The sequence below is a fragment of the Carettochelys insculpta genome, chromosome 5 (genome assembly GCF_033958435.1).
Source record: "Carettochelys insculpta isolate YL-2023 chromosome 5, ASM3395843v1, whole genome shotgun sequence".
NCBI lineage: Eukaryota > Metazoa > Chordata > Testudines > Carettochelyidae > Carettochelys > Carettochelys insculpta.
In genome coordinates, this window is record NC_134141.1 from 74,240,562 (window position 1) to 74,251,912 (window position 11,351).

An 11,351-nucleotide genomic window follows, 5' to 3' on the forward strand; every position below is an offset into this window, starting at 1 on the left:
AGCCGCAGAGTCAAACGCTCAGAGAGGCGCTGGGTCTCCTTCGTGTCTCTTAAGGGGCAGCTCCGCTCTGGGTCCTTCCCGGGTTCTTCTAGGTATTAGAATCATCTGTTTCTCCAGCTTTCCTAAGGAATTGCTCTTTGACCTCTCCCCACGCACAGGTATTTCTAGCCCAAGGTGGAGAAGCACCGTGCGCCTGGCTGGCGGGTATTAGCCCGACATTATCTCCAGCTAGCAGCTCTCAGAGAAAATACTGAAATCAGCAGCTTGCTGCCCCCCGTGAGAAACCAGCCCGGCTCTCTAACACCTCCCCAGACCGCGTCCTGCTGCACTGACCTTTGGGGAGTTAAGGCCAAAAATGCCAGGGTTTAAATTCCGCCTGATATAGCACCAGTGGTGGGGGGGGGCACTTCGATTTAAAAGGCTTTGGGTGAAAACTTCCCACCGACGCGAAAAAGAAGCCTGCGCCTGTTAAACCCCTAAGCGCTCCTCTTGCTAACGTGACCTTTTCGTTCGCAAACTTTTAAGATCTCCGGAGCGCGGCGGGGCGGGGCGGGGGTGGGGGATGCTTGTGGGGCGGGTGTTACATTACAGCTGCAAAATCAAGCACAGACACCGCAGAGGTGTAAAACTTGCAGCCGGTCTGCAAGGCGATTGCAAAGCTGGTGGTAAAGCAGCGTCCTGATCCCTCCCCAGCTGACTCAGCTTCTGCGTATTTAAAAGAGAAGAACTAACGCAAATGCCTCCCGGGGCGTTAGAAGGTCTTTATGGCCAGGGCCTTTTAACATTTGTCTCCAGCGCTTCCGAAGGGTCAGTCCCAGACCTGTGGCCTCCGCAGCGCCACGCCGCTCCCTCTGCCTCCATACCGCAAACCTGCTCTGGGGCTTTCCAATCACTCATTCACGCCTCCGCTGTACCCAGCAGCGCCCCGGAACGGGCGTGTCTGGGGCGCAGGGCGCTTTGCGCCAGCCGGGCGTACCGAACCAACGCCTCTGGCCGCGCAGCTCAGCCCCTGAACCCGGGAATGGCTCAGCGGCTGTCGGAAGCGTGGGGAGAGCTGCCTTCAGACGCCCGGAGCGGGGCTTTCCCCTTCCAAGCGCGGCCGCTTCCTTGCCGCGGCCAGCTCCTAACGCACGTGGAGCGCCCTGGCTGTCCTGCTCGCGGGAGGGAGGAGATGAGCATTTAGGTGAGAGAGTTCAGCTCTCTCGCCCGGCTGCCATCGTCGCCAGCAAGGCCGGAAGGCTGCAGGGATCCTTGGACGCCCAAGCGCCGTGTAACTTGTGGGGGAAAGATCTGAAGTTCGCCATGGGCGCAGACCTCTGCCTCCCTCGCTCCCGCAGCTCCCAGGAGCCGCTGGCGGTCGGGTGCGACCCAGAGGCTGGGGAACCAGGCGCTGAGTTGTAACCAGGGTTGAACTTGTTTGGGGTCTGCTGGAATAGCCCATTGGCCCGCTTAAGGTGTCCTTGAGCGCCCGCCCCCCGCAGCTGTTTGATTGAGCCCTGGTGTATTGCTTATAAAAGTCAACGTCCGCTCCCGCCAGCCCCGCTCCGTTTGGTCCCCCAGCCCCGAGGAGTTATTCTCTGCTTAGCGCTTGTCCGACAAGCGAAAGGATTTCCTCCTTTAGGGAAATCCGCCTTCCGGCTGTCCGGCTTTACCGCTCGCTCACTCGGAGGGAGCGCTGGAAAGAGGGGCTCAGGGCGGCAAAGGAGCCCAAGCCGGAAGCCAGGAGGGGATGCGAAGGGCATTAAAGGCACCAGCGTGTCTCGGACGCGGGGCTCCCGCTCACGCAGCTGTTCAAACACACCTGGAGCCACGAGCGTGACGCTAAAGAGCGGAAAGTCCTTTTAAAGTGGGGACGCGCAGGTAGCTGTCTAGGGGGACGGGCTCGCCCTTCGGCTCGCGTGAAGCAACGGGCTCTAGCGTCTGACGGCTCTTCGGAGCGCCTGGCTGGAAACGTGGCTATATAATTAGTGAATGGAAGAAATATAGGGTTAGCCAGACCACGCTGCCTTACCTCTGCGCTGTGAAGTCCCAATTACCAAATCTATCTGATAGCTGAGCCCAGGGGAATTGGGATGGGCTGCGCAGCAGCGTTTACGGTACACTTCGTCTCCGTTTTGGCTTTCTGGAGTTCTCATTAAAGAGGCACTTTCTTCTTTTCACTCTTATGCTGTCTTTGTGCTCTTCATTTCCCACTCGGCCGGATCCACCCCCCTCCCCCGGGACAAAAAGTTCTCACGTCTTATGGAGGGGGGAAGGAAAAAAAAAAGAAGCAAACTAATAACAACCAAAGCTCTGGTCCTGATTCTGTTTGAAGGGCGAGGGTTTGTGTTTGGTTTATTTCGAGAGGCGTTATTCTTCCTAAGGGCCGGTCCTTCCCGGGCAGCGCGATTTGAGGGCTGGGCTGGAAATATTTCGGGGTGCAACTCCATCTGCAGGCTGGGTGAGCCAAGCTTCCCTTGCGCTCCGGGTTTCCCCTCCCAACTGGATCTCTGACCGAGGCACCTCACCCTCCTCCCTCGCGAGGGGCTCAAGCGAGGACCCTCTCGCTTGTCTGGTAAGAAGTGAAGATGTGACAGGTTTTGTTAGCAGGGGCAGAGGGAGAGCTTTGTGAGCCCGTCCCTTTCTCTCCCCAGCAATACACCCTCTTTAAAGAAAGACCCCCTGTCTGAAAGCGTGACTACCCCCGCTGGCTTTGTCCGCTTGCTGTCCGGTGCATCCGCATAAATCCAAACGTCATGTCACTTAACATAGTTTAATGCTGTTACCAAGCCAGGCAGGGGCTTAAAAAAACGGGAGGGGGGACGAAGGGACCCACAAGCTGCTACCCACGTTGGTACTGAGCGTCACGCGTCGCTTCCTAGCCCAATGCAAATCCAGATCCAGGGGAAAGCTGAGGGCCCTTCAACAGTCTGCTGTTCGTATTAGGAGCAATTTTCTGGCTGGCCTTTCAGAGAGGGCCCTGTCACTCAGACGGGCCGTTGCTTTAACCTCTCTCCTCCACCCACCACCAGCCCGCCCGCCTCCCTCTGCCCGCACGCACCCAGCCCACCTCCTCGTCCCGCACACGGAGAGCCGGCCAACCGGCTTCCCAAGCGCAGCCACGGTGAGCCTCTAGGAGAGCCCCTGCTGCAGCCAGAGCAATGGTAGGTCACCGAAGCGCCAGCAAACGGCCGGCCACGGCTTCCCTAGGGCGCCTGGGTCTCAAGCGGGAGAAGCTTGGCTTGTCCACAGCTCGGGCGTTGCTTTTAATATTAAGGCTGGCCGAGGCCCAGGATCTGCAGCTGGGCAGGGGAGAGGCTGAAATTTGTCCATTGGAAGCAGCAGTGGCAATGGAACAAAAGTAGTGCAATGTACAGTAAGGCCTAGAGCTGCCTGGGAAGGTCGATACAGGAGGTGCGGGTGCATATATCGGCGCGGGACTGTCTTGGCCAGGGGCACAGCTTTAGTCAGGGGCTTTTTTCCCTTCTTACAAACGCAGAGCTTTCCCCCTGCCCCTGGTGTAAAGACACCCATGGGAGGGGTCAGGAGACACATTGGGGAGGAAACAGTCGGGTCCGTTTGGGGCTAAGTGGCACATCGGCAAGACTTTCAAGTGGCTTAGTCAGCAAAGAGTTGAACCACTTATTCTAGCAAAAGGCAGTAATGATTATAGCCCGCCCCAAAAGGGCAAAGCTTAATGAAATAATCCCAAGGGTTTCGCCCCCTTTTCTACTAGTGGAGCTGTCTAAAACAAAAAGCAACAGCTTCAGCTAAACTTTCCAGCCGCCTTCCTGAAGGGACTGGGCTAGGTAAATGAAACGCTAGTGAGAGCGCTATTAAACGCAGCGGAAGAGAGACGGCTGGTTCACAGTTCCGCCTTGATGTGCAATTAAATTACAGCAAATTCCTCTTTAAATAATATCGTTTGGAATCCTTCTGTAAGATTCAAGGATGGCTGAGGTTAAGTAGCTTTTAAAATGTCAGTTCTAAATGGCTTATGCAATGAATAGCTACCTTTAAATCCTAAAACCATTACAAAAATGCGATACATATGGATGCCAGTTTATCTCAACATATTTCTTTTTAAAACGAGGAACGCATTCATAAAAAGCGCCTTGGCACGCTTTAGTTTAGGAAAGCAGATGTTAATTTTTTTTCACGTATCATTTTATGACCAAGTACATGTGTAGCGTTGGAAAGCATCCAGCGCGCCTCTATTCTTTGCTAAATGGCTGTGAGTTGAGGCATATTATTCGCTGCATAACCCAGGTAGAGGTGATATCAATAAAATAAACATCTGCGCTTTTTTTTTTTTTTTTTGTAGCCAGAGGAGGAGAAAAAAATTAAAGGGCTCCCATAAAAGTGGGGACCGCATTTCTGGAGGAAGAACGCACCTGTAAGGGACTCAATGGAGCGTTTGTATTGCGCTCTGCAAAGCCGGCTCGCGGGTGTGGAGGAGAGATTACTTTGTTTAAATTAAGAAGGTTACCAAAACGCCTCCCTGCGCCAGCGTGGCTCCAATTGACGCTTTCCCCCAAGGTGATAACATTGACTGGGCGCTATTGAAAACGCCTGCGGATGTTAGCCAGGCAAGCGAAGCTCCAGCGTCTGGGTTCGCTCGTGGGACGGCGTTCCGCAGTTTTCTCCGCTGTTCCAGTCGGAGAATTCCCATCGATGGCAAGTTTCGCCCTCGCTGCAGGAGGACTCGAGCGCGCGGGCTAAGCCGGGCATAATGCGGCGGCATAACAATTAGCCCGCTGCAATATTTATGGCCCTGTAATGTTTACCTTCGGGAAAGCAAATACAGTCAATTGCGGTTGACCAAATAGAGGGTTATTGACCGAATATAATGACTAATTACACGTATGTAGTTATATGCGCGCACGTGCATGTACACACAGCGAGGCCCAGCTATTTACTTAAGGCCCCCGAAGCTCTCTGCGCCTCACTGCAGCAGAGCCAGCCGGCTCCTTTCTGAGCGCTGCCCCGCGCGACGCGGCCTGGGCGGAGGTTTTGCGCCTGAAGTGTTCGGCTATGAAAAACGGGGCAGCCGGCAAACTGGGCGCAGCATGGAGCGTAATTGTAACAACACGCTGCGGCGGTGGGACCTCGGCGCTGCCTGGCTGGGGGCAGCCCCATTGCAAACCCTCTGCTGCGTCTTAACAGTGGCGGGGCAAATCTTGCGGGAAACCGCTGCATCTTCAGCTTCCCCGAGCGCGCGGGGCCTGCAAGCTCCCCGGGTGCTCGGCAGAAGGAGGGGAGGGTGGCCTAGCGCCCCGGGCGCTGCTGAGGGTGCTTTGCACGCGCCCTGGGGAAGGTTGCCCCGCAAGAGACGGAGAGGAGGGGGGAAAACCCGAGAGAGGTGAACTCTCCTCCAGCCTCTCTCGCCCACCGCTCTCGGAAGAGGATAGGGTGGGCGCTTGCTGACGTCACTCCCCATCCCTGCAGGGAAGCCGGTGGCGCAGAGGGGAGAGTTCAGCTGGTTTTCATCACTCGCCAAGTTTTGCTTTTTCACAGAAAGTTAGACCCGAGCTCGCCAGCGATTTTTTTCTCCCCTTCTCAGCCTGGGCTCTGGAAGGTCTTTCCGGCCGCTTGCCTCTGCCTAGCGCAGCTCCACGGGAGACGCTGCTCAGAAAGGCGGCCCGGGCAGGAGAAGAAACAAACGCCTGGGAGTGTAAGAACCCCGACTACAGGCGTCCGGCAGCTTCCTGCCAACGGGAGCAGAGGGCTCCTGCCTGACGTTTCTTCCTTCGGCCCTGCGACCTCTTCCCCCGTCCCCACTTCTCCAACCCCTCCTGCGCCGGCAGGGGTGTCCCTGGAGCCGGCCCACTCTGGGTCACTCCACCGATACACTCTCTCGTTGCCACGCCACTGTTCTTCCTCGCACGAAAACTTTGGCTGGACGTGCCAAGCCACTCCAGTCTCCCTTATCGTACAGAGGTCACTTACTCTCTCTCGCAGCTGGGCGGTGGTCCTGAGCCTCGCTTCTTCCTCCGCCTCTGGTCTTCCTTGGCTCCAGCTTTCTCTCCCGGGGACACGCAACCCTGGGCTGCGCGTGCTTTGTGGTGAGAAACCTGCTGGCAATGACACCCCGAGTGCAAACAGAAAAGAAGTAAAACTCTTACTCCCCCCCAACCCCCCCTTGCAGGCTGCATTCACTTCTGACCGCTTCCTTCTTTAATTATGGGAACTCTGTTGCTTCCCTGGGAGGCATTCGTGGGGAGGTTTTTTTCTAGGTGGAGAGGCGTTGCTGCTCAGTTATTTTTGAGCAGGGACTAGTGCCCCATATCCAGAGGCTTTGAGTGAAGTGCAGATTGAGACATATCGGGTTCCCTATAAAAGGATCATTTCATGTGGGAGGTTGGACACAAAGTTTGGACTCGTGACTGGCATTCCTGAGAGACATGCATATTTTAAAACAACAAAGCGAGCCCGAAAGAAGGCTTAGAGGGGGGAGAAAAAAACTTGGAAAGAAGTTACTAAGTGACAAACATCTGTCAACATGAACTAATTTGTACGCTCGCTGCAAAAGTACCCGACTAGTTTTATTTATAAGTTCAGGGAGCAGCCTGTAGTTTGCAGTAAATTGTGGGCACGCTTTATTTCCGGGAAGGCGGTTCCAAATGGATGTGTTTAGCCGAAATTTGGAAGTTTAAATACCCTTCTGGGCTTTGGCTGCAAGTCAGAACTCCCTTTTCGTGGCTGTGTGTGGAGAATCGTTCCAGTGTTTCAGGAAGCGTTTTAAGCGACAAGTAAGTGGGACAGAAAGCAAACACGAATGCATCTCTTCTGCTTCAAAAAGAAACAATCGGCACGTTTTATGCTTCAGCAAAAAATACCAGCCCTGATTTGACCTCAAGTAACAACAGGAAGAACATAGACATATGTGCAAATCACAGCCAGGTTTCCTTCTCCAGGTCACCAAGGAAAAGTAGCGGCACACTTTCAAGACGCACAATTGTTGCAGCTGTTGAATATGCACACAAGTCGCAAGTTTAGTATAGGCAATGGAAAGAGGTTTGTAGAGCTGAGGGGAAAAACAGGCACCCCCCCCTTTTCAAAAAACAAGCTGCAGCCCAAAGAACTAAATGGAAGGTCACTGTACAGAGCCCACATCTAAATCTGTTTCTGCAAGAGATTTGAAGACAAAAGGAGAGGAGGCCTAGTGGTGAGCTGGATATCTCTGTTAGTTGTCAGTGCAGGTCCATGGGCAGGCAGAGAATGCTAATGAGCCTTGCAGAGCAGACTGCAGACTGGAGCTCGCTCTCTCTCTCTCACACACACACACACACACACACACACACACGGCTTCTCTCGCATCCTCCCACACAGTGTGATCTGAAACACACAGTATCCCTGTCTGCTTCTCACACAGAGACACGCAGCCCTCTCTCTCAGATACACACAGTCTCAGCGCCTACACACCCGGAATCTCTGTGTCTCTGTCTTACACACACTCCGGCTCTCTCTGTCACACACACACACACACACACACACACACACACACACAGGTTTCTCTGAGGACAGGGATCGATAGCTGACCCCAAGGTTTGGCCAATGCTCTGTTTATCTGGCCGAGCAATGATATTATCAGACTTAAACGTTATACGCAGCAAATGTCTTCCTAAATCAACACAATAGGATAGCTTACAGCAATCAGCCCGGCGTCCCTTAAAGAAGACCCCCTCCTCCTCTGGGGATGTTTTATACCCTGTAGATGTAGAGCTGATCCATCGCTTGAAGCTTGGTGGTGCAGACAGGGAGATGTATCTCCTCCATTACACAGCCATCTAAGCGCGAGGCTCTTCTCCCCCAGCCCGCGTTGCTCCGAGACGCCCCTCACAGGCCCCTTATTTTTCAGAACTAGGCTGGGGAAGGAGCGGCTGTTTCCAGCTCTCCCCCTTGCTACTGGTGTAATTTACTCGCACTCCGGCAGTTTAGTCTATTTCACCTCGCGCCTTTGTTTTGCGAATGAGAACCACGTGCGCGGGGGGGGGGGAACCACTCGCCCCCTTCCCCTGCTAGGAAGGGCACTTCCTTGCCCGATTCTGCAAGTGGCTCTGGTTCCGCTAGCCCATCAGCCAGGTCAGCGGCTAGACACTGGACACAGCCGCCAAAGTTGGTGGGTTTTACACCATGAGACCTTCCAGCAGCTCGCAGGCACCTATTGCACTGCTAGCTCATACTGGGAAATGAAAGAGCGAGTGGGTGCCCGCCCTAGTCCTGCTTTTATCTGCTTCACAGGCGGTTCCACCTTGCACCAGAGGAGCCTGGAGAAAACAGCCAGCCGGAAGGTGCATTTTGTCATCAAACAGGCACCCAGGGAGATGTAAGGGGACTAGCTGTGCTGTTGAAGGCACCTTGGCCAACAGTAGCCTGCCTCTGTGATCCGCGTCCTCCTTATGGCCCAGCTGTTTGGCGCTGGCCAGGCTCGGAGGGGGGGAGGCTGAAATACGTAGGGGAGTATTTAAAGTCCAGATCCTTCACTGCAAAAGGGGGGGCGGGAAATGCAACCCCAAGGTGGGAAAGGGCTGCGCTGACAAGGAAGGGTAATAAATGAGAGGCTCTTTCAGATAGATATCTCAGACGTGAAATCGCGCCCAGCTGGTTGTGTAAGCAAACAAATAGTTTCATGTTCGGGAATCTCGACTTGTGGCGTGATGAATAGAACACGACAGAGGTAAATGGCTCTTTAACGCATTTAGGACTCAGTTTCTTTGGTTTCCTGAGTGAAAGATCTGGCGAGGTCGTGGATCCTGCGCGAGCCCTTGAACGAGAGGTTCATTAACTTCCACTTGTGGTCCCTGATTCCTCTCCCCCATTATTATTATTATAAAAGCCCTTTTCCGTTCGGAGGCCTCACCAGGTCACTGATGTTGGGCACCCCAGCTGGTTTGCCAGGGTGCCGGCGGAGAGGGAAACGCTTCAGGAAAGCAATCACGGAGCCAATGGAAAATATTAGTTTGGGTTTGCTCTGCCCGCTGTGCCAACGCCAGAGACGCTCATTAGCCAAGGGCCACGTCTGATCTTTTAAAAGGTGCGGGAGGGAGCTCCCGGCGTCTGACATAAGCGTAACCCCGCCGGAGAAGGAGGAGGAGGGAGCGTGGGGGGGGGGGTGAAGAGGGGCCTTCCCACTGCCCACCCTAGGGGGGAGGCTGATTTAGGGCTGCAAAGGTGCTACAAGCGAGCTTCTGCACCAGCCCACGCATCCCACGAGCGCCGAGGCGGTGCCTGCGCGAACCTGCTCCGCATCAGGCGGGCCCACTGTTTCGGGAGCACGGTCTCCTCACTTGCTGATGGGAGGTGTCACTGGCAGGGCTCTCTCTCCCGCGCCCTGTCTGCTCCGCTGGGCTGCGCCACCAGGCCCTCGCGCCTGTCCTTGGGGAGCCTCCCCGCGCGCCCCCCGTTGTGCTTTGCAAGCGAAGCCGGTGTCCACAGCAGTTGAAAGCCGCTTCCGAGCAGGGAAAGCTCTCAGGCGCTCCGCCAGCGACTTTGCTGCCAGGGAAGCGGCCGGCTCGCCTCTGGGGCAGGTAATTTGGGGCGAGGAGGCTGCCCAGTGCTCAGCTCGCGCCAGCTGCTCCAACGGCTTTGCTCTTGGAGAGCGCAGCCAAACAGAGGTGCCTTCCGCCTTGGCCAAAGGTGCATTTACTTTGCCTTCATGACTTTCCCTTTAAAGGCCATTTCAAGTGACCTCAAGCCAGAGGCAGCCCTACCGCGCTTTGCACACTCGCCAGTATTAGCTTCGTACTGCAAGCGCGTTCTGCAGAGCGCAGAGCCGGGCTCTGCAACGCCTCTTAGCTTCAGTGGTGTTAAGTGTGCAGTAAAAGGCGCCACTTTCAAGGCTTTTCTTTTTTTAAATTCCACCTCATGCTGAAGGGTGGAAGGGACCTCGAGGCCACCCTCGTCTGGGCCGGAAAGGTTGCCCAGTGCTTTCTCCTCCGCGGGTTCGGGGGGGGTGACGCAGAACGGCCAAAACTCGCCTCGCAAGTTGTCAGCTCCAGTCCCTCCCCGCCTCTCTTTACGCCAACAAGATCAGCCCCAGCCAAAGCATCAGGCTTGCACCATTTATGACAGCTCCCCGAAGAGTCAGGAGCGAGCGTCCCACGACGGCCTAGCGAGACATCCTCAGCTGTGGCTCGCCTTGCCAATGGGGGCGGGGGCGACTTCCAAATATTTATTCCATTCCCTAGAAAGGGTTTCGTGGGGTTGTGGGCGGAAGCCAGCGAGCTGATACCTAAGGGGCAAAGCTCGCCCCCTTGTGCATGCGGCTCTGAGGCCCCTCTAAAGCGCTGTCTTAGCACGTGTGCGCACCTTTCAGCTTGCTGGGTTTCTGCTTCCTGCTGCTGCTGACAAACTTCTAAGGCGGACAGCCTGTTACTGGGCCGCCCAGCTCCAAACCCCTTCTTTGCAAAGAAGCAGTTGCGGTGTGCTTTTTTGCAACTAGAAGCGCAAACCTTGCAGCATTTAACACTGCCAGGGACGCCCTCACAGCTCGGGGGTTCTTCCAAAGGAAGATGCAACCGTGTCAGAGAAGGGGGTCTCCGGCTCAACATTTAACTCGAGCTGGGTTGAAAACAGCACGTGGTAGGGGAGAACAAGGAATCAGCAACTCAGGAAGGGACCCTGGCCCTTCTGCACCTCAACATTGCAGGCAGCGACCCCGGCGTGACTGTGACAAATGGTACAACATTTTCAGGACCTTTAGGACTGCCCAAGCACTTTGAAAGTGGCTCAGGAAAAGGTTCCCGACCACAAGAAACAGTTTATAGTTCACACTTCAGAACGCGATGCCGTAAATCAGCAAAACTTTAAAAAGGGAATTCAGCACTTCTTGTTAATCCCACACAGGGCACTAACTGCATGTCTCGCCTCATCTCACCTGCTCAGGTCGCAGCAATCCTGATTCAGAAACAGGGCAATGAATTGCAAAAATACATTTTGACCCACGAAAAAGTTGATCTGTTTTCATCAGTGGGATAACACTGTAATGAATATATTTACATCTCATTGGAGGCGAGCTAGCGCGCTCTTTGCACAGAGCCAAACCGCAGCCCTCAGGAGCCATCCCCACCCAAAACAATGCTAAGGGATTACTCCAGGGTTGCCAAGTGCTGAGCGGCTGTGTTCAGTATCTGCCTTTCTCTCCTTTTTTTTCTCTTGCCGGGCGGGGCAGGTGTGGCTTAGCTTTGTGCCTGGGGAAGGCGAGCAGAATGAGGACCAGAGCTGGCGCCCAGAGCTCAGGTGAGTGGAGTGCAAAGAGGGGAACTGCGTCTAATTTCCCCACTCCTGTGCCCAGGGTTACAATAATCACAGCCCTTGAAGCTAGTAGGGAGCCTCCATATTGAAACTGACAATCCCCCCCCCCCCGCCCC